Raw genomic sequence first — 23,872 nt, forward strand, 5'->3', positions numbered from 1 at the left:
TAGAGAACAAACTGATGGTTATGAGAGGGAAGGTGGGTAGGGGATGGATGAACGAGGTGAGGGAGATTAAGGAGTACACTTGTCATGATGAGCACTGGGTGATGTATGGAATTGTTGAATCTTCATATTGTACACCCGAAACTAATATGACACTGTATGTTAACTATACCGGAATTAAAAAAAAAACGACAACAACAAACCTCTATACATTATGCTGTGCTCACCACAAATCTAGCTTGTCATCATGCAACACTATTAACAAACCAGTGACTGAATCCCCTATGTGGTACCTTCTATTCCTGTGACTTATTCATCCTGTAACTCAAGCACATATTTTCTACTCCCCTTCATTTTGACAATTCCCCCACCTCCCTCCCCTCTGGCAACCATCAGTTTGTTCTCTGTATTTATAGGTCTGATTCTGCTTCTTGTTTGGTTATTAATTTTATTTTTTAGATTCCACATATAAATGAAATCATATTATATTTGTCTTTTTCAGTCTGACTTATTTCACTTAACATAATACCTTCTAGGTCTAAGATGGGTAGACTTTGGTGAGACCACTTTCCCTAGACCTACACCTTCCCCTAGATCACCCTGATCTGAATCTTAAAGAAGGCACCAGAGTTCAGTGGAGCAAATACCAAGGCTTGGAAAAACTGCAGATTTGTTGGGATCAAAGTGTTAACCTCAGAAGGTTAACTAGGAAGTTCCTCAAGGATCTTGTAAGACTGCATATTTTAAAGGAGATTGATCTTTAGTGGTGGAAAAATGTGCTGAGTGAGAAGGTTTAAAAGGGGATGGGATAACTAGTTGGAGTGGAGAATTATTCTGGATTATCACTTAAGCACCCTGGGCATGAAGCCAAATCTCTTGGGTTAATATTTCTTCTCCTTTTCTTTCCAGGATTCGGTAACAGCATAGCCTTCTGTCATTTTGCTTTCTTTGTCCATTAAACAGGCAACAGGTAATAACCTGCTGTCTTTTTGGACCCAGAATATTTGGCCATCCCCTTACCCTTAGTGATACCAAAAATCAATGTCATTTTGGTATTGATATATTAATACTGGACATCTTGGGATGAGGGGATGCCATGATGGTGAATGAGGCTCTGATCCTTTGGAAATCAGTGCTCATGTCTAGGTACCAAACAGTACAAGATGCTAAGAACTTGAAAGCCATATATTTAGAGAAAACCTCCAAGGACAGACTTCCAAATAGGGACAAATTTTGTATTAGTATGCCACTCTTCAAGCTCTCTTGATGATATTATCTTTTGCCATGAAATGTGGGTTATTATTATAGTGATAGGGGAAGAGAGGCTGAATCAGAAAGGATTTTGAAGCATACGCTTCAAGGAAATGGCTCAAAGCATCACATTGCAGATTCCCCTTCTGTACTTGGATTTCACAGGGACAATAACATCTCCTAAGTTACTAAATCTAACTGGTCTTTATTCTTATTACCTCTTTTATTTAGCACTTCCCTCATATTAGATATCACGCTAAGTGTTACATATATTATTCCATTTACTTCTCATGGAAATACCTATGATATAGGCACTACTAACATTCTCACTTCTTTCCGAGAAACTTGAGGCATAATGCCAGCATCAGTAAGACCTTGGTGGTGTGTAGCGTCTGGATTGTGGGAAATAAGTGACTAGCGAGGGACTCAGAAGAACAAACACTGTTAAGAGTAACTTAAGAAAGGCTAAAGCATCATTATCATGGAATAAGAGGATGTAGAACTCAGAAAAGTGCTTTCCTAATGTTTTTAGGACTCTTGAAAGAAATAGATTAGATTAGACTTTTAAAATTAGAATTTTCATTTATTCATATTTTACTCCCTTCCATGAGTTGGGCACTATGTTGGGACTGGGAATATAATAATGAACAAATGGAGTTCACAGGCTATTAAAAGATCATTCAAACAATGGTAATATGGGAAGTGCTATAATATAGAGCAATGTTCCCAAAACTTTTCTGAAAACGAGAATTCCTTGGGTGACTTGCTAAATATACAGATTACCAGGCTTCTTCCATGGAAATTCTGCGGTCCTGGAATATGCTTTTTAACAAACACCGTAGCTGAGTCTTATATTCAGAAAAGTTTGGGTGTATGCACGAATGCTCTTAGTGATCAAAGGTGGAGTGTTTACCCAGGCTGGAGAGTTAAGGATGGCTTCACAGAGGATGGGATAGCTAAATAAGAGGTGTAGGGACAGGAGCCATTCCATTCTCCAGCAAGGGGACCCTCGTATTCCAAAGTGTGAAAGTGTGAGCCAACACTGACCTATTTAGGATAACAATTAGACACCACTGGGACACAAAAGATGCAAAAGGATGTAGCAAAGGCTAAGGCTAGAGAGAAAGTTGGTGGTCAGATTATGAAGATTCTGGAATGCCATGTGAAGAAATTTAGATGTTAGGAGATTTTAAATGCTTTTAAAACTGTGTATTTGGGGGTACTTGGGTGGCTCAGTCGATTAGGTATCTGACTCTTGATTTCGGCTCAGGTCGTGAGATTGAGCCTCACACTGGGCTCCGGGGGGAGTCTGCTTCTCTCCCTTTCCTTCTACCACTCCTCCTGCTCATGTGCGCATACCCTTTCTCCTCTCCTTCTAAAAAAACAAATAAATCTCTAGGGAAGAAAAAAATGTGTATTTAATCACAAAGTATAAGGAACTTTCTATATATATTTAAAGATTTTATTTATTTATTTATTTATTTAGAGGAGGAAGAGATGGAGGGGGAGGGAAAGGGAGAGAGAATCTCAAGTAGACTCCCTGCTGAGCGCAGAGCCCACCACGGCTCAATCTCAAGACCCAGAGATCATGACCTGAGCTGAAATCAAGAGTACAACACTCAACAACTGAGGCACCCAGGCACCGCAATTCTCTTATTTTAAATAGGAAGCATTTAAAAATATTCTCTACTTCATCTTTCATCTAGTTTAGCTCTAATTTTGTCGTCTGGCCCAATATCCTGTGATTATTGCATCAAGACAATGAAATGTTGCAAAACAATCCTTCTTTTATAAAACAATTAAGTTTCTAGAAAAATAACCCATGTTTTCCTTTTGTCCTGTCACTTCAAGTTTTCATTGTTGAAAACTTTCTAATTGTTTTTAATGTTTAAAAATGTACTATTTTAGGGGCGCCTGGGTGGCTCAGTCGTTAAGCGTCTGCCTTCGGCTCAGGTCATGATCCCAGAATCCTGGGATCGAGCCCCGCATCGGGCTCCTTGCTCCGCAGGAAGCCTGCTTTCTCCCTCTCCCACTCCCCCGCTTGTGTTCCTGCTCTCACTATCTCTTTCTCTCTGTCAAATAAACAAATAAAATCTTTTAAAAAAAGTACTATTTTAAAATAATTTTATCTAAAAAACATTCTACAATTATTACTTTAAGATAAAGCCTTGGATTAAAAACTTATTTGGATATTTGTGGCAACTAAAACAGAAAATGTGAGGCTTTAGAAAAAAATGGCTTTGGAAAAGCAGTATCTTGCTGAATGTGGACATATGTGTTCTTTATAAGAACAATTTATATTAGGGGTGCCTGGGTGGCTCAGTTGTTAAGCATCTGCCTTGGGCTCAGGTCATGACCCCAGGGTCCTCCGATCAAGCCCCACATCGGGCTCCCTGCTCAGCGGGAAGCCTGCTCCTCCCTCTCCCACTCCCACTGCTTGTGTTCCTGCTCTCGCTGTCTCTGTCTCTGTCAAATAAATAAATAAAATCTTTAAAAAAAAAACTGTTCAAAAAAAAGAACAATTTATATTAGAATCTATTGTTATTTATACAAATTTTAATTTAGTGGAGAACTGTATGTCTGTCCAGTGAAGTTTTGTGAAAAGATTAATTCATTTTAGGAAAAGAAGTAAAATTATTAAACAGAAAAAAGAATAATTTAGAAAAAAAAATAGTGTAACTCCATTAGCAATTTGGATTCAGGCAATTTATCCAAGGAAGCAGTTAGTTGTACGTGTGAAATTGGGGCAGAATGTGAGCAGGCTTCATTTTCTCCTGTTGGGTCATCTTACTTAGAATGATGGGTGGTTGAAGTAAAACAGAAGAATCTCAAACATCATCTGGGTGAAGAGCTCTCCACTCTCATTCTGCATTGGAATTACCTGAGAAGCTTTCAAAAAATGCCCTTCCTCAGGTCCATCCCTTTGCCCCACCCCCTCCCACTGACTCAATTGGGTCTGGTGAGGGCCCAGCGTCAGTACTTCTGTGCATGTGTGTTAAAATACAAAACACAAAATTCACCATCTTAACCATTTTTAAGTGTACAGTTCAGTAGCATTAAGTACATTCATAATGTCATGCAGCCATCACCGCCATCTACCTGCAGAAAGTTTTCATCTTCCCAAACAGAAATTGTACCTATTAAAAAATAACTCCCCATTCCCTCCTTCTCCCAGCTCTTGGTAATCACCATCTTACTTTCTGTCTTTATTGATTTGACTATGCTAGGTACCTCATGTAAGTGGAATCATACAGTATTTGTGGGTTTTTTTTGTGTGACTGGCTTATTTCACTTAGCATAACGTCTTCAAGGTTCATCCACGTTGTAGCTTGTGTCAGAATGCATTCTTCTTTAAGGCTGCCAGCATCAGAGGTTTGTTTGTTTGTTTGTTTGTTTGTTTCATTTATTTTTAAAGATTTTATATATTTGACAGAGACACAGTGAGAGAGGGAACACAAGCAGGGGGAGTGGGAGAGGGGGAAGCAGGCTCCCACCGAGCAGGAGCCACCCAGGCGCCCCAGCATCAGAAGTTTTCAAAGCTCCACAGGTGATTTTAATGTCCAGAGCTGAGACCTACTCATCTTGTTTAACTCCCTCCTTATTCAGATGAGAAAACTGAGGTTCAGAGAGAGGAAGTGATATTCACTTACCATCCACTTATTCATTACATATTTACTGCCCAGCTACCATGTTCCAGACACTGTGCTGGATACAGTCAGGCTCACACAAGGCTGAGTAAACTTGAACTCAGATCTCCTAATTTGAACACTTTGGACAGCTTCACAGTTCTCCTGCTATAAGACACCCTTTCCCTTATGTTTAAACAACTGCAAATTTCAATAGCAGTAAGATATATTATTTTCCACTCTGGGGCTATTTTGGGAACTGATTTTTAATATGCTTTTCTGTAGGCTTCTATTTAGGATCACTTTATTTTCTCTAATTATAATCAAAGTTAAATATAGTAATCATGAGTCAAGCCAAACTATTAATTTAGTTAGGAACAGCTCACTTACAGTATCTTTAAGTTTACCCTCTATGCCAAGAACTACCTGGTAAATAAAAACATAGCAGAAAATCCTTAAAATGCTATTTCTCTAAAAGATGGGTGGGAAACCTCTAGCCTTCAATTTAATTTCATCTGGCCATGGGACACATCCAAAGCATGTATGCTTAAGGCCATGAAATTATAACCTTATTCTAAAGCATATAATAGCAATACCCTTAAAATGTATTCTTTGTATAATAAAAATCAATCAATAACGTCCAAAAAACAATTTTAAAAAGCACACAAAAGGAACGTTTCATATTTCTCTAAAGATAAAATCATGAATTCATTTTACTTATATACATTTTATGTAGTGATAAAATATACATGACATAAAATTTACCATTTTAACTATTTTTAAGTGTATCATTCAGGGGCAATACGTACATCGCAGCGTACTGTAACCAGCACCACTATCTATTTTCAGAACTTTTTCATCATCCCAAACCAAATTCTGTACCCAGTAAATTATAACTCTCCATTCTCCACTCTCCCCTAATCCCTGGTAACCCACTTTATACTTTCTATCTATGAATTTGTCTGTTCTAGATCCCTCCTATAAATGGAATCATACAGCATTTGTCTTTGTGTCTGGTTTATTGCATTTAGCATAATGCCCTCAAAGTTCATCCATGTTGTGGTGTGTGTCAGGATTTCCTTCCTTTCTAATATTCCATGATATGTATATACCATATCCACTCATTTTCGGATGGATATTTGGGTTGTTTCCTCTTTGGGGCTATTACAAATAATGCTGCTATGAATGTGGATGTACAAATGTCTGTTCCAGTCCCTGCTTTTGATTCTTTTGTGTATATACCCAAGTGAAATTGCTAGATCATATGGTAATTCTGTTTAATTTTTTGAGGCACTGCCATACTGTTTTCCAAAGAAGCTGCACCATCTTATATTCCTGCCAGCAATACACTAGGGTTCCATCTTCTCAATATTCTTACCACTTTTAGTAAAATTTCAATCTTATTTATATAAACTTTATTATATAATTCTTGATATCAAAATGTTTTTAACTCTCTCATCTGTAGTTATTCTGCATTGGTCTCTTCTCAGTCCAATATAATGTATATGGTGGCCAACTGAACATAATAAAAAAATATTTAAAAAATAAAATAAAATAAATTCTTATTCTTCTATCTTAAACATATGCCTGCTCTGATTATAAAATATGTTCTCATTGAAAACCTGCAATTCATGTAGTCCATATTTCTCCAGGTTTCACCAAGCTGAGAATACTGATAGGGTCACACTAGCAGTAATATCTGAAATTTCCCTGCCTTTTGCTCCCAGGCAAATCTGCCCTCCTCTTCTGCCCTGCCTGAGGTATTCCTGGAAATCCTCAGGAAGTCACCCTCTGAGCTTGGGTATAGTCACTGGTGTAATTACTAAGAAAGCCACTGGAGGGCAGCAGCTCCCTCTCACCCTTGACCCGAGCCCTGGCGAGGATGCGGCCATCAGGTCCACAGCATTTGGAAAAAAACCAGAAAACTCTCCAAGCGCTGCAAGGCAACTATACAGAAACAGGCAGTATTCCTCTTCCAGGCTTTTGGTCAAACTTTGTCACCCGGGTTTCACAGAGTCCTGTGTGGGAACGTGAGCACAAGTCTGAATCCAAGATTAATAACTGATTGAGAAAGTAAAAACAAAAGTCCGTGACAGCCTGTAGCCTGTAGCTGGCCAGAGTGTTCCCCTACTAAAGATAAACAGTTTTCACAGAGTAACAGTAATTAGACAAGGTCACTCTGTGACTATGGTGGAAAAAGACAATAACATGACCACACCATAATCCTATCTGAACATGGACGGAGTGAGGACATTAAGCAACCATGAATAGAAGCAAATACTCCCCTGTTCTAGCAATGAGTGATGCCAGCCTTGCAGGTAAAATTTAGATACCCAATCATGGAATTGTCCCTGCTTCTTGACAGAACGCAATCTGGAACAAACCCTTGCTTCCCCCCAAATCGACCAGCACAAACCCAAATCCTAACAAGACCCTCCCCACTGGTTCTTAATGTAGACACCCCCAGGTGTTTAAGGTTGCATTCTCCCTTGCTACAGCAAACTCATAAACCCAAGTTGATTTGACAACAGTTGTATTGCCTGTGGCTTTTGGCTGGCAGGCCATGGTGACCGCTCTGCTTCGCATTGCCTTCATCCCCCTTCCTCTTAAAAACATTCTCATAGAAATTGATGCCTGCAGAATGACTGGGTTTTAGGTGAAGAAAAAATTTTTTTTGTATTTTCTGAAAACTTTGCAACGAACATGGAATACTTTTTATAATAAAGGAAAGAATTATACCTTTAAAATAATAGAACTCATTTGCCCACTACTCCATTGGTAGGGAAACTTCGAAAACCCCTATAATTTTCTCCTTGGCTTACACATCAAAATGAAGTATTGTACTCTTTCTCTTTGTGTCAGTTTTCTCTCCATTTCTCTTCACTTTGTACTCTTTTCGTTTTTCTTGGTTCACGCACATATTTTCACTTCTTTTATTCCATTTTTCCCTCTGTAAGTTGTAATGTGAGGGTCTGTGCTCTCAAATGGATAGCAGCTTCTCAGAAATGGCGCCGCTTCCTCCTGCCTCGCTTGGAAAATCACTACTAGATTATGGCTTCTTTCCCTTTGACTATGCGCGGGACTTCAAAATGCTGCTTTGCGCGGGACTTCAAAATGCTGCTTTACGCGGCACTCCAGGTAGCTACAACTGACATCCAGGGGCTGACCTTCTAGATGAAAATGGTTTGTCGTCTCCTGACGTAGGTAACAATCTTGAAAACTAAATCCCCCCCCCTTTTCATAATTTATGATCACTTCGCCTAGGCTGGGATAATACTCTTCAACAGTCCTTAAAGAAAATGATGTTGGAAGGACGATATTTATACTACTTAGATTAGGGATGCCTGGGTGGCACAGTTGGTTAAGCGTCAGACTCTTGGTTTTAGCTCAGGTCGTGATATCAGCCCATGTTGGACACTCTCTGTCCCCCTCCCTCTGTCCCTCCCCCCTCAAATAAATAAATAAATCTTAAAAAAAATAAACTACTTAGATTAGAAGAACAAATATGTTCATTTTTCTGGTTCTCTAAATAACTCATTGTAGTTAGGAGCATGTAAGAAATGCTGCTAATTATGAATAGATCTATCTTATCTACTATAATGAGACTTTTATATAATAAACTGTTTTCCTTTATTAAATCTTTTAATTCCTAAATTTTTAATGAGTAAATTTTACTTATTGAGTACCCCCAATTAATTTCAACCAATGAGATTTTTAGAGCTAGGACCTACAACTACATTTAATGTAACAGAGTCATGCATATCCTTTTTAATGTTTTCCTAAATAAATCGAAGTTGAAGCTTTTGTAACTTGTCAAAGCTTCAGTCCTGGAAAATACATTTCCCAGACTAGCTTAAAGGAATGCATAGGAACCATTTTAGTTTTTAGCACAGAGCCCCTTACAATATGACCACTAGAGACAGTTCCATTTTTCATATCTTCCTGTTCCTACTGGCATTAGATTTTTTTTTTTTTAATCACTGAAAAGCTCACCACTTCTCTCAGTGTTGGGGCCCAGATGAAAATCTTTGCAAGGTCAGAGAAAGCAAAATTATTATAAATAAAAACCACTGATACAAATGGAAAAGTATTAATAAGATCAATGTTCCCTCTGTATTGTTGCATTCCTGAGGCATATTTTTATTCTGATCAAAAAGCCTAAAAGTTTTTGAGAGGTACAGAAAAAGAAAGAAGCAAATAAACCAGTTTTGCCTTTTCTTTTTATTACATTGATAATTAATATATCCATTTATACTTAACTTTGTATATAACCAAAGTAAACATTTATCATAAGCTTTCTATGTGTGATGCCCTATTTTCAGAGTTTCATGTGTATTAATTTGCTAATTCAGTAGACAACCCTAAGAGATTAATACTATTCTTATCCCTATTTTAAAAATGTGCAAACTGAACCACAGACAGATTAATAAATTACCAATGTTGCCCAGCTAAATATGTGGTAAAGCTAATAAGAAACTCCAGAAATCTGGCTCTAATAGCAATAACCTCTTCTCCACTGGATACAGTCTCCTCAGATAGCAAGTAGCCCTGATCCAAGCTGGGCCAACCTAGGCGAATTGAATACTCCTTCCTATAATTCCCGTGTTTTTTTTTTAGAAGTAGAGGGTGTGTGCACTCACGCGCTAGTGCACAAGGTAGGGAAGGGACAGCAGGCGAGGGAGAGAGAGAGAATCTTAAGCGGGCTCCACACCCAGCACAGAGCCCCACTCCGGGCTCGATCCCACAACCCTGAGATCACGACCAGAGCCAAAATCAAGAGTCAGACGCTTAACCAACTGAGCCACTCAGGCACCCCCTATAATTCCTGTCCTAAGCCATGGAAAGGGCTGCAAATATTTGGAGTCTGTGTATCCCAGATGATCATACCACCTGTGGCAAAAGCTTTTCCTGTAGTTCTTGCCTCTGACCCTCTAGATCTGCCTTGTTTCCAGTTGAATCCAAGCCTGCTTTTCCAGCCTTCCTATGGGTTCTATAAACTTGGCACATTAACTTCCAATAAATTCTCTTCTGCTTGAGTTACCAGAATTAGTTTGTTTCTTGAACCAAAGAATGCTAATAGATACCACTGGAAGTTAGGGAAAATGTCTATTATTTCTTTACATTCTTTCTGCTGTACTAGTGCTTTCCACAAGGGAGGTAGCTGGCTCTGGAGCTCAGCTGCCTGAATTTGATCCCAGCTCCACCAATTACTAGTTTCCTTTCTAAAAAATGGGGATAATAATAGTACCTACCTCAAAGTGTTCTTGTGAAGATTAAACGAGAGAAATATAAAGTGCTTCGAAGGGTATCTGCCATAGCGTAAGCACCCAGTGAACGTTACCTTGTTTTATTATCATCATCATCCTGATTTCTACTCTAATAAAATTATTCCAATTATATATGCAATATACAGTAATAATTTTAATCCACCACTAAAATTTAATTCTCCACATATTTAAGTAAGGTGTTTTAAAATTAAATTTAAAAATCTCCAAAGAGAAAATTTCTGAATAAATCTATATTTATGAAAGGATGCACTTTGGGTTCTGCAACAGCCTTTCCTTTTAATCATATTCTATCTAGTGAAATATCTCTTCTTATCTTAACGACTGTCTGAGAGACAACGCTGCAAGTACATTAATTTTTCATAGAAGTAGGTGAGTATCTCTAATGAAACATTGTAATAAGTCTTCATTCATGCTGAAAAGATAATCTTGAAATCTGTATAGATAAAGCCACTTCATTTTATTTTATGTAATTAATGAAGTTTAAAAATACAAGTTTTGAGTAAAATTTACAGGAGTTTTTTTCTCTGAGAAGGTTGAATTCACTCTGGACTTTTTTGGTATAGCTAAAGTAGATAAGTGATTGTCAGATTTGTGAATTAGCTAAGTGAGAAACATACATTGTTATTTTTTTCTATTGACCTGAATTATCTTAATTGGCTTCACTGAACTTGTTAGATAAATATTCAGCCCTCAAATTGTCTTTCCTGTTTAGAAGATCAAAGCATGCACGGAGAATGGTTTTTGTTTAAAAAAAAATGCAGTTCCATCTAAAACAAAGGTGGGTATTTGTTAAATATCATACCATCAGAATTAAGCTATCACTGCATGTCATTGCTTTTAAAATTAAAATTTCAATTATGAAACTAAAATGAATAGGTGAGAGTTCTCATCATGAAAAGGAGACCAAAACAAATAAACAGGACAGAGAAATTTAGAGGTGTAAGCAAGAAACAAAAGAAAACATCAAAAATAATACTATTAAAAACATCTTCAGAGAGATAAGAGAGGATATGCATTCATGAAATAATAGCATCCTTGGAAATTGAAAATATTATAGCAGAAATAAAAACTGTAATAAATGATTTGGAAGGTGAGGTTGAGGAAAGATGAGGGGGAACCCAAAAGATGGAAATTGGAGAGAGAGAGAAAGAAAAGTATAGAATCATTGCAGAATGTCCAATTTCTTTTTTCTTTTTTAAAGATTTATTTATTGGGGCACCTGAGTGGCTCAGTCAGTTAAATGTCCAACTCTTGGTTTTGGCTCAGGTCATGATCTTGTAGTCATGCGATCAAGCCCTTTATTTATTTATTTTAGAGAGAAAGAGAGGGTGGGAGCAGGGGAGGGGCAGAGGGAGAGAGAGAGACTCTCCATCAGACTCCATGCTGAGTGTGGAGCCCGATGTGGGGCTTGATCCCAGGACCCTGAGATCATGGCCTGAGCTGAAACCAAGAGTCAGACAATCAACCAACTGAACCACCCAGGAGCCCCTGTCCAATTTCTACTTAAAATGTGAACATCTCCAGGGCAAGGATTTTATATGTTTTGTCCATTGTCTAAAACAAAGCCAGACACATACTAGGTCCTCAATAAGTATTTTTTAAGGTAAGGGGTTGGAGAAATAGAAAACAGGGAAAATAGGAGCAAATTATCACAGTACAAGGACATTCTCAGCATAGTAGGAAATCAATTTCCAGAGTGAAGAGATCCACTTAGCACAAGAATGGGGAAAGACCCACAACAAGATACATGATTGTGAAACTTTAGAATGCCAAAGACAAATCCTCCAGAGAGGAGGAAAAAACCCATGTAAAGGATCAAGAATCAGAGCATCTTTGAAGTTCCCAAAGCTGGAACTATGTCAGATACCAGTTAGAAATTCTCATCATAGAAACTGGGGAGGGTATGTGCTATGGTGAGTGCTGTGAATTGTGTAAGACTGATGAATCACAGACCTGTACGTCTGAAACAATACATTATATGTTCAAAAAGGGGGGGGGGGCACCTGAGTGGATCAGTCCGTTAAGCGACTGCCTTCGACTCAGGTCATGATCCCAGGGTGCTGGGATCGAGTCCCACGTCAGGCTCCCTGCTCAGCGGGGAGCCTGCTTCTCCCTCTCTTCCCCGCTTGTACTTTCTCTCACTATCTCTCTCTCTGTCAAATAAATAAATAAAATCTTTAAAGAAGAAGAAGAAGAAGAAGAAGAAGATAGTAGGAAGGGAAAAACGAAGGGAGGGAAATTGGAGGGGCCACGAACCATGAGAGACTATGGACTCTGAGAAACAAACTGAGGGTTCTAGAAGGGAGGGGGGTGGGGGGATCGGTGAGCCTGGTGATGGGTATTAAAGAGGGCACGTATTGAATGGAGCACTGGGTGTTATACATAAACAATGAATCATGGAAATAACAACGCTTACCTCTGGTCAGTATTCATGTGGCAACCAGGGCTAGAAATAGCGCCATGAGACTCCATGTGGTTGGATCATTGATTTTTCTTATGTTGTTTTTTTCTTTTTTAAGAGAGAGAGTGAGCCGTGGGGGAGGGCAGAGGGAGAGAGAGTCTCAAGCAGACTCCCCACTGAGCACGGAGCCTGTTGCTGGGCTTGATGCCAGGACCCTGAGATCATGATCTGAGCCAAAATCAAGAGTCAGATGCTTAACCAACTGAGCCACCCAGGTACCCCTGGATTGTTGATTTTTCAATGTCTGGATCCTTTCAATTGTAAGTGACAGAAACTCCACTTAGTCTAATTTAAGCAACAAAGAGAATGCGTAGGCTCCCAGGAATGGGAAGTCCAAGGAATAGGGCCTGCTTTGAGCATAACTGGTTCTAGAAGGCAAATCATGTCATTAGGTCTCTCCCACACTTCTCTTGGTGTCTCTCCATCTTGCTTCTGTTTTTTGTTTGTTTGTTTGTTTTTTCCGTGTGGCTTCATTTTCAGGTAGGCTTTCTTCACACAGGAGCAAAGATAACCCACCAAATAGCCCAGGTTTATCGTATTCTCACAATGAGCAATTCCTAAGAAAAGAGGGCAACTCTTGCTGCCCCAGGATTTACATCAATCTTTGGAAAGAACTTAGATTATGTCACCTGCTCCCTCTTGGACCAAGTGTGTGTTAGGGAATTAAGTACTCTGATTGGGCAGCCTCGTTCATAAGCCCTTGTAACTGACAAGCCCACCAGAATCCTGTGGAATGCGAAAGCAATTAACTTTCAAATGGAAAGGATGGAAGAAGACTCCCCCACCCCCAAAAGGAACAGATGGTCCCTTGCATGAGATTTCCTCCTAGGAGTCAAAGTTCTTCATGCTATAGGAAACTAAATAAAATTCAATGGTTTGAAGAAGAACACACTTGAGAAAATTGTCCATTGAAGTGTTGCATGGCTTACCTAGAGTTTAACAAGGACAAAAATTCAACCCACAGTATTATGTAGATTACTGGAGGTATGTTTGTATTCTTAATATGTAAGCAAATGGTGCTAGGTTTGCAGCTTGAAATTGAAGCCAGATCTTTATCCATACAGCTTCACACAGAGAGGCACATCTTGGAGATGAATATAAGATCTCAACTTATTCTTATCCAAATGTGCCCCAACCTTGTACCTAATATTTGTTGGTCATGATATTCTCACAGCCCTGGGTGCTTCAAATCAGATGTGGACTCTACCTCCTTTAAAAACATCTCCCTTGTATACTTTGATAAAGCTCTGGGACCTGATCTGATCAAAACACACTCAATTAAACTTGCTTGGTAAATAATCTTTCCTTGTATCTGTGAGAACCTGCCTGATTTCCCATTTCTATATCCTCCTTCTCCGCATAGATATCAACCCCTTAAATAAATCTCAGCTTCTCAAAGGGACTCCTGCATATCACCCAGGACCTTGGCACAAAAAGTTATACTATTAGACCAGCTCTAATCTCATGTTCCAATAACTGGGTGTCTGAATTTTCTCCAAGCCCACACTTTCTGGTAATCAGTTCTTATAACAACACCTTTGTCTGTTCCCTGTGCCTGAATCCCTGACTTAGGAAACCTGCTGAGAATCACACTGTCTCTAGACCTGAAGGCCCTGCCTTGTTCTTATCAGTCTTTGTTCTTACCATATCGGGGACTGAAGGTATGCACTATAACCTCAGCCTGAATACCGGAGATCTACCTGGAGAAGCATTCAACATCTACTATCTGAGACCTTCCAACTTCTTTGTATTGAACCCTTGCTTTCTTGGATTGTAGCCTGCAGTCTTTTACTATACCTTCTGGAGATAAACTTAGTTCCAGCAACAGGAGCTCTATCTGTCCCTTTCAATGCTTTTTTTTTTTTTTTTAAGTAGGCTCCATGCCCAGCATGGAGCCCAATGCCGGGCTTGAACTCATGACTCTGAGATAAAGACCTGAGCTGAAATCAGAAGTCAAACACCTACCCGACTGAATCACCCAGGCACCCCTCAATGGCTTTTTAATTCCGTGGGGGAACTCACTTCCAGTTCTTACCCTTCTTTACACCTCTGAGGAGAACAAGATTATTTCCTGTCCTGCTGCATTTTCTCGATACCTTGAGTTTTATTTCATGAGAAAGTTACTCTTTGAGACGAGTAAGTTAATCGAGTGCTGGTAAAGGAAGGTCATGCTGGATTGTAGCAATTTTTATGCTTCTTTTGTGCTGCTCTTGTAAAAATAATTTATTCTTAACTTTCCTTACTGTTCTGAATTTTGTCAGTTTTGTCTCTTCAGTATCCTTGGTGTTGGGGAATTAACCCTTTCTAGTTTATAGGACTTTGAATCACAATAATAGCCTTGGACTCATGCATGGGCCTACGACCGGGATCTGGCCAATTAGAGTCCCACCAGAGTGACTGCTTCAGAGGTTAGGACTGACCAAGGATGGCCAACCAGAGACCCTCCCTAGAATTTGATGTATACAAGTTTGGAGAGAAAAGTGGGGTAGTTATGCTGGGGTACTGGGGCTATTCCCTACCACATGGAGAAAGGGTGAGGGCACCAAGAATGAAGATATGAAGCCAAGATATGAAGTGAGAGAATAAAGCCAAGACAAATAGAGATGAGAAATGAGAAGCAGAAACTTTGATTTAACACATACTTCTGTTCTTCCCAGTATGTGAGCCAATAAACCACTTTTTTTTTTAGTAAGCTAGTTTGAGTTGAATTTTGTCTTTGTAATTAAGAGTCTGAACTAATAGAACTCTATTTCAAGATATTCATTCACATATCTAACCAAAATCCACCTGCTGGAAGTCTGGGGTTGATCTCTTCCCTACCTTCCCTTCAAGTTCCAACCCGTTAGAAAGCAGATGAAGGGAGGGTTTCCTTGTAAATTATGCTGAGGTAAAGTGGCTTTAGCCTGAGGCTAAATTAATGTCTCTCCCAATTCCCCTTATCTAGGCCTTCCAAACCATCTCTAGAGAGAGTGGGGTCTGCAAGAAGGACACTTCCTCAGTCAGCAGTGCATAGGGTCATGACCTGTCTCATAAACCCTGTCACCAGCAGAGCTTATCACCCACAGTTGATGGTGTCTGACTCTGGACCCCTTTCTCAGTGCACTGTTCCTGCTTCCAAGGGCTTGTCCTGATGTCACTAATCACAGGAATCACCTGTGAATTACCTGATGGTGTAGAAAAAAGTGGTACCCTCAGGGAACCTCAATCAGGAAAATCAATTTCTATAAGTCTTTCTTCTGTGGAATGTGAAGGAGAGTCACCCCCACTTCTTGGGTTCTTATTTCCCTTCCTCTCTTAGCACCTCACCCTCATTCCTCCCATATTATTCACAGTACCTTACTCACAGGGGTTGGTTTATGGCTCAGAATGGACCACTCAAAGCCCATCTCTCAACTTTCTGAATTGAATTCCAGCCTCTTATGTCCCTGTCCTCAGATGCAATAGTCTTTTCTTTTCCGTAGTTATGCTTTCCACAGTTCTAGTCACCCACAGTCAACCAAGTCTCAGAAACAGACGATCGTCCTTCTGATGGATAACCCGAAGCCTCATAGTAGCCAAATGTTACATCACAATGCCTACATCATTCATCTCACCTCACCTCATCACGGAGGCATGCTATCACCACCCCTCATCATGAGAAGAAGGATGAGTACGATACAATATTTTGAGAGAGACCACATTCACATAACTTTTATTACAGTATAGTATTATAATTGTTCTATTTTGTTATTAGTTATTGTGAATCTCTTACTGTGTCTCATTTATAAATTAAACTTTACCATTGGAATGTATGTGCAAGAAAAACACATAGTGTATATAGGGTTCAATACTATCTGCGGTTTCAGGCATCCACTGGGGGTCTTGGAATGTATCCCCCAAGGAAAAGGAGGTACTATTGTAATGCCATCTTCAAAACCACTTTCCTTTCTCAAGACCTTCATATAAGCTCTTCTCCTCAATGGAATTGTTTTTCATGGTCATCTCACTTGACTAGCTTTTTGTCTTCCTTTGGACCTCAAATACGAGTTCCTCAGTTTTAAATATTAGCTCCTCCAAGAAGTCTTCCCTGCCAATTCTATTTAATTTAGGACTGACACTGTGATCTCCATCTCATCAACCTTGTTTCACAACAAAAAGGAATAATCACTCCTCATCAAGTCTAGCATAAATGTACTCAGGTCTAACTGTTTCTTCAGGTCATTTCCATATGAAGGCGCCCATGTCACATAAAACTTACATTAAATGAATTTCTGTGCTTTTCTCCTGTTACTCTGTCTCTTTGTCATTTAATTTTCCAATGCAGCCAGGGGCCCTAAGGGGGTTAAGGAAAACTTCTTCCCCTACACTCATAGAAAATAAACATGAGAGAAAGGAGTCCCCTTTGCTCTCTCTAACCTGCAACATGAATGTACCTGACATTCCTTGGCCCTCTGTTGACTCCCCACAGAGGCCACTGTCAAATGTCATTTCACCTAAACAACAGAAATCTTACTGTAAAAATATTAGTGAGTAATAATTTTTTACTGAAGGTTTCAAGGGAGACTGAACATTTTTTCCTCCCTAAAGTTACTTAAACATCAACCTCACATATTTCTCTTTCTCAACTCTATTTAACTTCCCGCCTTGTCTTTCACACTCTCACTTCTCCTCCTCCTCTTTCTCCTCCAAGATCTTCCTCTTTGGGTCTCTTTCCCTTCCTAAAGTGGAACAAGTGGTCCTCTTTCGGCTTCTTTGGTTTAGGTCCCCACCCCCTTGGTAGGTACTCTGACGAAAGGCTTTTCTCATGATACACCATCATAGAATATGGGAGAGAGAAAGGGATCCAATCATTTTTCTTTTTTAATATTACTTCTGTTTGAAATTGCACAAGGGGGGAAATTATTTGAGTGTGCAATACAGTAGAGAATATACTAAATTATGAAGCCTTCAAGGACAATCCTTTGTACCTAGACAGAGTGTCTGTTGGGGCACTAAAAGGATTAAATGATTTGCTTTGGCTTTTGTACTTTATAGTGCCCAAAGGGCTAGTTTTAAATCATTAACAGCTTAACTTGTTAAGGCTTTTCTTTATACATCCTAAAAGAATGCATTGCAAATACCCTCTGTATGATTTTTAACCCACTCACGGTCTCTCTCGCTTAAGGTGTCTTTTATTGTCCTCCAGATGCAGCCACTTTCTGATTAAAAACAAAAAAATGTATTGCTGAATCTTTCTTTGAATGAGCAAGAGCTCAAGATGCAATAGCCTGCCTGCAGGTCTTCCTTCCTTTTGCCAGTGTAGGCTGTTAACTATATGAATGTGGTCTAAGGACACTGAAGAAATTTTCAGCATTGCAGCATTCAAGCAAATGTTCAATGTCCAACCAAATAGCTAATTCTACATGGGACAAATATAGATGGAAATGAGTTATTTGTGGTTCAGCTTGGCTTGCTTTTTTGACTTAGCAAAGAACTGATTTCATTTTTATGTTCTGCTCTGTTCTCTACAGTGACTTAAAAACATAGTGTAGAAACTTAAAAAAAATTATGTTATTCCCAGGGGCCCAATTTGGATATTTTTAAAAGTCTAAAAGCAAAATAGAATGCAGTTCACTATAGTGCTGCTTTCAGTATAATTTAGGGCTTTTTTGGGGGGTGGGTGTGTTAAAGAATCATACCATTTTTTTCCACTGGTTATAAAAGCAATATATGTTTGTGGTGAGGATAGCATAATGCATAGAGAAGTTGAATCACTATGTTGTACACCTGAAATTAACATAACATTGCATATCAACTATACTCAAAAAATTTTTAAAGATATTATTAGATGAAAACATAATTTTTAAATACCTGGTAGTGCAATTACTGGATTGTAGGGTAGTTGTATTTTTAGCTTTTTGAGGAACATCCAAACTGTTCCCCCAGAGTGGCTGTACCAGTTTGCATTCCCACCAACAGTGCAAGAGGGTTCCCCGTTCTCTGCATCCTCGCCAACATCTGATGTTTCTTGTGTTCTTAATTTTAACCATTCTGACAGGTGTGAGATGGTATCTCATCATGGTTTTGATATGTATTTCCCTGATGATGAGTGATATTGAGCATCTTTTTTTTTTTTTTTTGAAAGAGAGAGAGAGGGAGGGAGAGCACAGAAGGAGAGGGAGGAGCAGACTCCCCGCTGAGCAGGAAGTCCAATGTGGGGCTCGATCCCAGGAGCCTGAGATCATGACTTGAGCCAAAGGCAGATGCTTAACCAACTGAGCCACCCAGGTGCCCCAGATATTGAGCATCTTTTCATGTGTCTGTTAGCCATCTGGTTGTCCTCTTTGGAAAAGTGTCTATTCATGTCTTCTGCCCATTTCTTAACTGGATTATTTGGTTTTTTGGGTGTTGAGTTCAGTAAGTTTTTTCTAGATTTTGGATACTAACCCTTTATCAGATATGTCATTTGCAAATATCTTCTCCCATTCCATAGTCTGCCTTTTAGTTTTATTGATTGTTTCCTTCGAAGTGCATAAGTTTTTTATCTTGATGAAGTCCCTATAGTTCATTTTTGCTTTTGTTTCCCTTGCCTCTGGTGACGAATCTAATAAGAAGTTGATATGGCTGAGGTCAAAGAGGTTTCTGCATGTGTTCTCCTCTAGGATTTTAAAAAATATTTTATTTATTTACTTATTTATTTATTTATTGTAAAGATTTTATTTATTTATTTGTGAGCGAGAGTGAGAGAGCACAAGAGGGGGGAGGGTCAGAGGGAGAAGTAGACTCCCTGCTGAGCAGGCAGCCCACTGCAAGACTTGATCCTGGGATTCTGGGATCATGAGCTGACCCAAAGGCAGTCCCTTAACCGACTAGACACCCAGGCACCCCAAGATTTTATTTATTTATGTATTTATTTGAGAGAGAGAGAGGGAGGGAGGGAAAGCAGAGAGATGGGGACCAGGAGGCTCTGTGCTAGCGACAAGGGTAAAGTGGGGCTCAATTTCACAGCCCCAACATCATGGCCTGAGTTGAAATCAAGAATTGGAGGCTTAACCGACTGAGCCACCCAGGAGCCCCTCTCCTCTAGGATTTTGATGGTTTCATGTCTCACATTTAGGTCTTTCGTCCATTTTGAATTTATTTTTGTGTATGGTATAAGAAAGTCATCTAGTTTCATTCTTCTGCCTGTTGCTGTCTAGTTTTCCCAACACCATTTGTCGAAGAGACTGTCTTTTTTTCATTGTATATTCTTTCCTGCTTTGTCAAAGATTAGATGTCCATATAGTTGTGGGTCCATTTCTGGGTTCTCTGTTCTGTGCCATTGATGTGTGTGTCTGTTTTTGTGCCAGTACCAAACTGTCTTGATGACTACAGCTTTGTAATATAGCTTGAAATTCAGAAACATGATTCTTCCAGCTTTGTTTTATTTTTCAGAATTGTTTTGGCTATTCGGGGTCTTTTGTGGTTCCATACAAATTTTAGGATTGTTTGTTCTAGCCCTCTGAAAAATGCTGGTGGTATTTTGATAGGGACTGCAGATTGCTCTGGGTAGTATAGATATTTTAACAATGTTCTTCCAATCCGTGAGCATGGGGGGGATAAAAGACAATGTAGCTATTCAGGGGAGGAAGTGGAGTACTTCCTTAGTCAAAGTTACTGTGTCTTGCTTGGAATTGCTACAGTAGCTTTCTAAATGGTGTTTCTGAACCCTTTCTCATCCATCTACAATCTGCTCTCCATCAACATCCAGAATGATCTTTTCAAGATTCAAGTCTCCTACTTAAAATTACAATAGGGTTCATCTGGATGGCTTAGTCAGTAAAGTATGCATCTCTAGATCTCAGGGTCATGAGTTTGAGCCCCAGGTTGTGAGTAGAGTTTACTTAAACAGACAAACAAAAAAATGCAATGGTTTTCCAACTAGTCTTCAAAAAAAGATCAAAATCCTTAACAACCTACAAAGCCTTGAGTGCTCACTCTCCTGCTTAGTCTTTGAACCCCTAGTCTACAAATCTCAGCCCAAGCCTCACTTCCCTGACCATGTCTATCCTTCAGATACATACTTTAAGCATTCAAGTGAGCTTTCTTTCTTTTTTTTTTAAGATTTTATTTATTTATTTTTCAGGGAGAGAGAAAGAGAGAGAGAGAGCAAGCACAAGCAGGGGGAGTGGCAGCCAGAAGGAGAAGCAGGCTCCCCGCTGAGCAGGGAGCCCGTTGGGGGACCCAATCCCAGGACCCTGGGATCATGACCTGAGCTGAAGGCAGATGCTTAACCAACTGAGCCACCCAGGCATCCCAACTGAGCTTTTCTTAATAGCCCTTGTTAGAGTTATAGTTGTAATTATAAACTCTATGAGGGCAAGACCCAGGTCAATTTTTGCGTCTCTAACATCTAGCAAGTACCTGGCATAGGTAATTTTTAAGCACCTGTAATTAGCTGGGGGAAAAAATGGATGAGCCCTTTCAGCAAGAGTGAATTATCTACCTAGTGGGGTAATGGTGTAACCTTTAATATTTGTACTTTTCAGTTTCTGGGCACCCATGATGAGTCCTGACATCATGAGACTTGACCATCTAACCTGGTTAAGACCATTCAGCTCTACAGCTCTGAGATCAAATACATGTCCAGCTTAAGTGAAGTTTTATTTGGAGATCCTCATTTTTAATATCAAGCTAGTCATCAATAACTGACATCTGCTGTCTGACTCTCTGAAAAGTCTTTCATCCCCACCTAATTTCAACCCAGTAATTACCACACGGGAATTCTTCCCCAAGTTCTCTTGGCCGGGGTCCATCTTCAGACTTCCCAAGTTCCTCCCCTAGTTAAGGACACTTCAGGTACCCTACTTGGAAATGAGGGCTCACTTTCCAGGATTTGTATCTGACATAGAGAAGGAACATAAAACTCTGTGCAGCCTGTAGTTCATAAAATCTCCTTGGAGAATAAAGTGTCTCTTTTCTGTATCTTATTCAGTTCTGTAGCTTGTGAACCTTCTATAAGCATGAAGAAGAATTTGGAGTTACAAGAAGCTGTGTCTCAGTTATACAGAAGGAATTGCCAGATCTCCGTTCTGTGTACTTCATATAATCTGTTTGCAGAGTAAAGCTGAGTTAACAGCAATTGTATCTCCCATGGATACAATGATCTGTGCAGTGTGTCCTGCTTATAATTTGCGTGGAGAAAGTTGTAAGTTGTGTTTTGGTTGCCAGAGGGGGAGGAGTGGATGAAATAGGTGAAGGGGATTAAGAGGTACAAACTTCCAGGTATGAGGGGTGCCTGGGTGGCTCAGTCGGTTGAGCGTCTGCCTTCAGCTCGGGTCATGATCCCAGGGTCCTGGGATCGAGCCCCGCATCGGGCTCCCTGCTCAGCGGGGAGCCTGCTTCTCCCTCTCCCACTCTCCCTGCTTGTGTTCCCTCTCTCACTGTGTCTCTCTCTGTCAAATAAATAAATAAAATCTTAAAAAAAAAACTTCCAGGTATAAAATAAATAAGTCACAGGGATGAAAAGTACAGCATAGGGAATATAATCAATAATATTGTGATCTCTTTGCATGGTGACAGATGTAACTATACTTACCATGGCAGAGCATTGCATAATATATAGAATTTGTCAAATCATTATGTTATACACCGGAAACTAACATAACATTGTATGTCAATTATACTTCAATTAAAAATTAAATTAAATTAAAGCTGTGTCTGTGTCTCCTCACTCGCCCGCCGACGCCGTCCTTTCCTTCAAGGACCCTTTCCCTGCTGGAGCTGGACTCCGGCAAGTGGCGCCCGAACAGGGACCTGAAGATCCAGCTCTGCCCCAATGCTGCTGAGACATCCCCCGCGGAGATCGTCTCTCCTCTTCCTGCATCCATGGATCTGCGTGTTCAGGACAGCCCCAACTCCTCCACCAGTCCCAGGGTAAAACTACCACCCAATTCTGGGGAGGAGAGAACAGTGAGGAAGGAAGATACGGCCCAGGGCAAGAAACAGAAGATCAGGACCGTGTTCTCTCAGGCCCAACTCTATGTCCTTAATGATCGATTTCAGAGACAGAAATACCCCAGTCTCCAGCAGATAGATGCAAGAACTTTCCAACATTCTGAACCTTAGCTATAAGCAGGTGAAGATCTGGTTCCAGAACCAGAGAATGAAATGTAAGAGGTGGCAGAAAAACCATTGGCCAAAGAAGAGCAAGAGTGTGACTCAGAACAGCACAGCAACCGCAGAATACCCAGGCTTCTATTCCTACCACCAGGGATACCTGAGGAACACTTCTGGAAACCTTCCACTATGGAGCAACCAGACCTGGAATAACCCGAATTGGAGCAACCAGACCTGGAACAGCCAGTGTTGGAGCAACCACTCCTGGAACGGCCAGTCTTGGAGCAACCATTCCTGGGCCAGTCAGACCTGGTGCCCCCAAGCCTGGAACAATCAGCTCCAGAACTGTGGAGAGGAATCACTGCAGCCCCAGATCCAGTTCCAGCAAAATTCCATCAGCGATTTGGAGTCCATCTTAGCAACTTCTGGGGAAAGCCATAGTGTAATACAACAATCCGCTAAGTATTTTAGTACCCAGCAAATAATGCATTTGTTCCCAAATTAATCTGTGAACATAGAGCCTGAAGATGTGTGACGATGAGTATGTTATTTGATCTCAATTTGGGTGGTGGCTGTATTACTTCTCCTAGGCTTTTTCTTTTAGGGTCCTATAGATCTCTGCCTCGATATTCTGTTTCCCATTATTCTTATTGTGTCCACTGAGGGGGTATGATTGGAGTCAAAGAGGTTTCAGGAGCGGTGGCTGCTCTGGACAACATGAGAAAAGGTATTTCTGGCTATAGATGACTAGATACAATCCTAATGTGGATCTCTTTAGGCTCTAGAATCTAACCTCAAGAATACAAAGATACAAAGACGTGTGATGAAGGATAATTTGTATTTTCTGAGATTGTGAGGCTTTTCTTGTTAATAACCTCAATTACCACCGGTGAGGGGTTAAGCTATCATGTGCTTCATTGATTTCCTCTGTCCCTTGTGATGTTTTACTAGCACTGTTAATTTGTTCATTATTCTAGGATTTGTAGAAAGATGTTTTGTATTTTAATGTATCATGATAATAGTACCTGTTTGGCTGATTGGTTTATAGGTTTAAGTACAAATAAATAAAATACCCACTTTACCCTTAAAAAAATTAAATTAAATTAAAATGATGCATCAAAATGTTAAAGGAAAAGAAAAAGGTGTGTCTTGCACAGAGAAGCCATGATGCTCTACATCCCCTAGGCTACTTC

The 23,872-nt window shown here is 39.9% G+C and overlaps 1 pseudogene; it reads left to right on the top strand.

Moving 5' to 3' along the window:
- The first annotated feature begins 6,756 nt into the window (after positions 1 to 6,756).
- On the top strand, positions 6,757 to 23,184 carry LOC114213882 (homeobox protein NANOG pseudogene; annotated as a pseudogene).
- The last annotated feature ends 688 nt before the right edge of the window (positions 23,185 to 23,872 follow it).

This window comes from Eumetopias jubatus, unplaced genomic scaffold, assembly GCF_037043125.1.
Source record: "Eumetopias jubatus isolate StellerSeaLion01/CBP00866 unplaced genomic scaffold, mEumJub1_p1.0 scaffold_10, whole genome shotgun sequence".
NCBI lineage: Eukaryota > Metazoa > Chordata > Mammalia > Carnivora > Otariidae > Eumetopias > Eumetopias jubatus.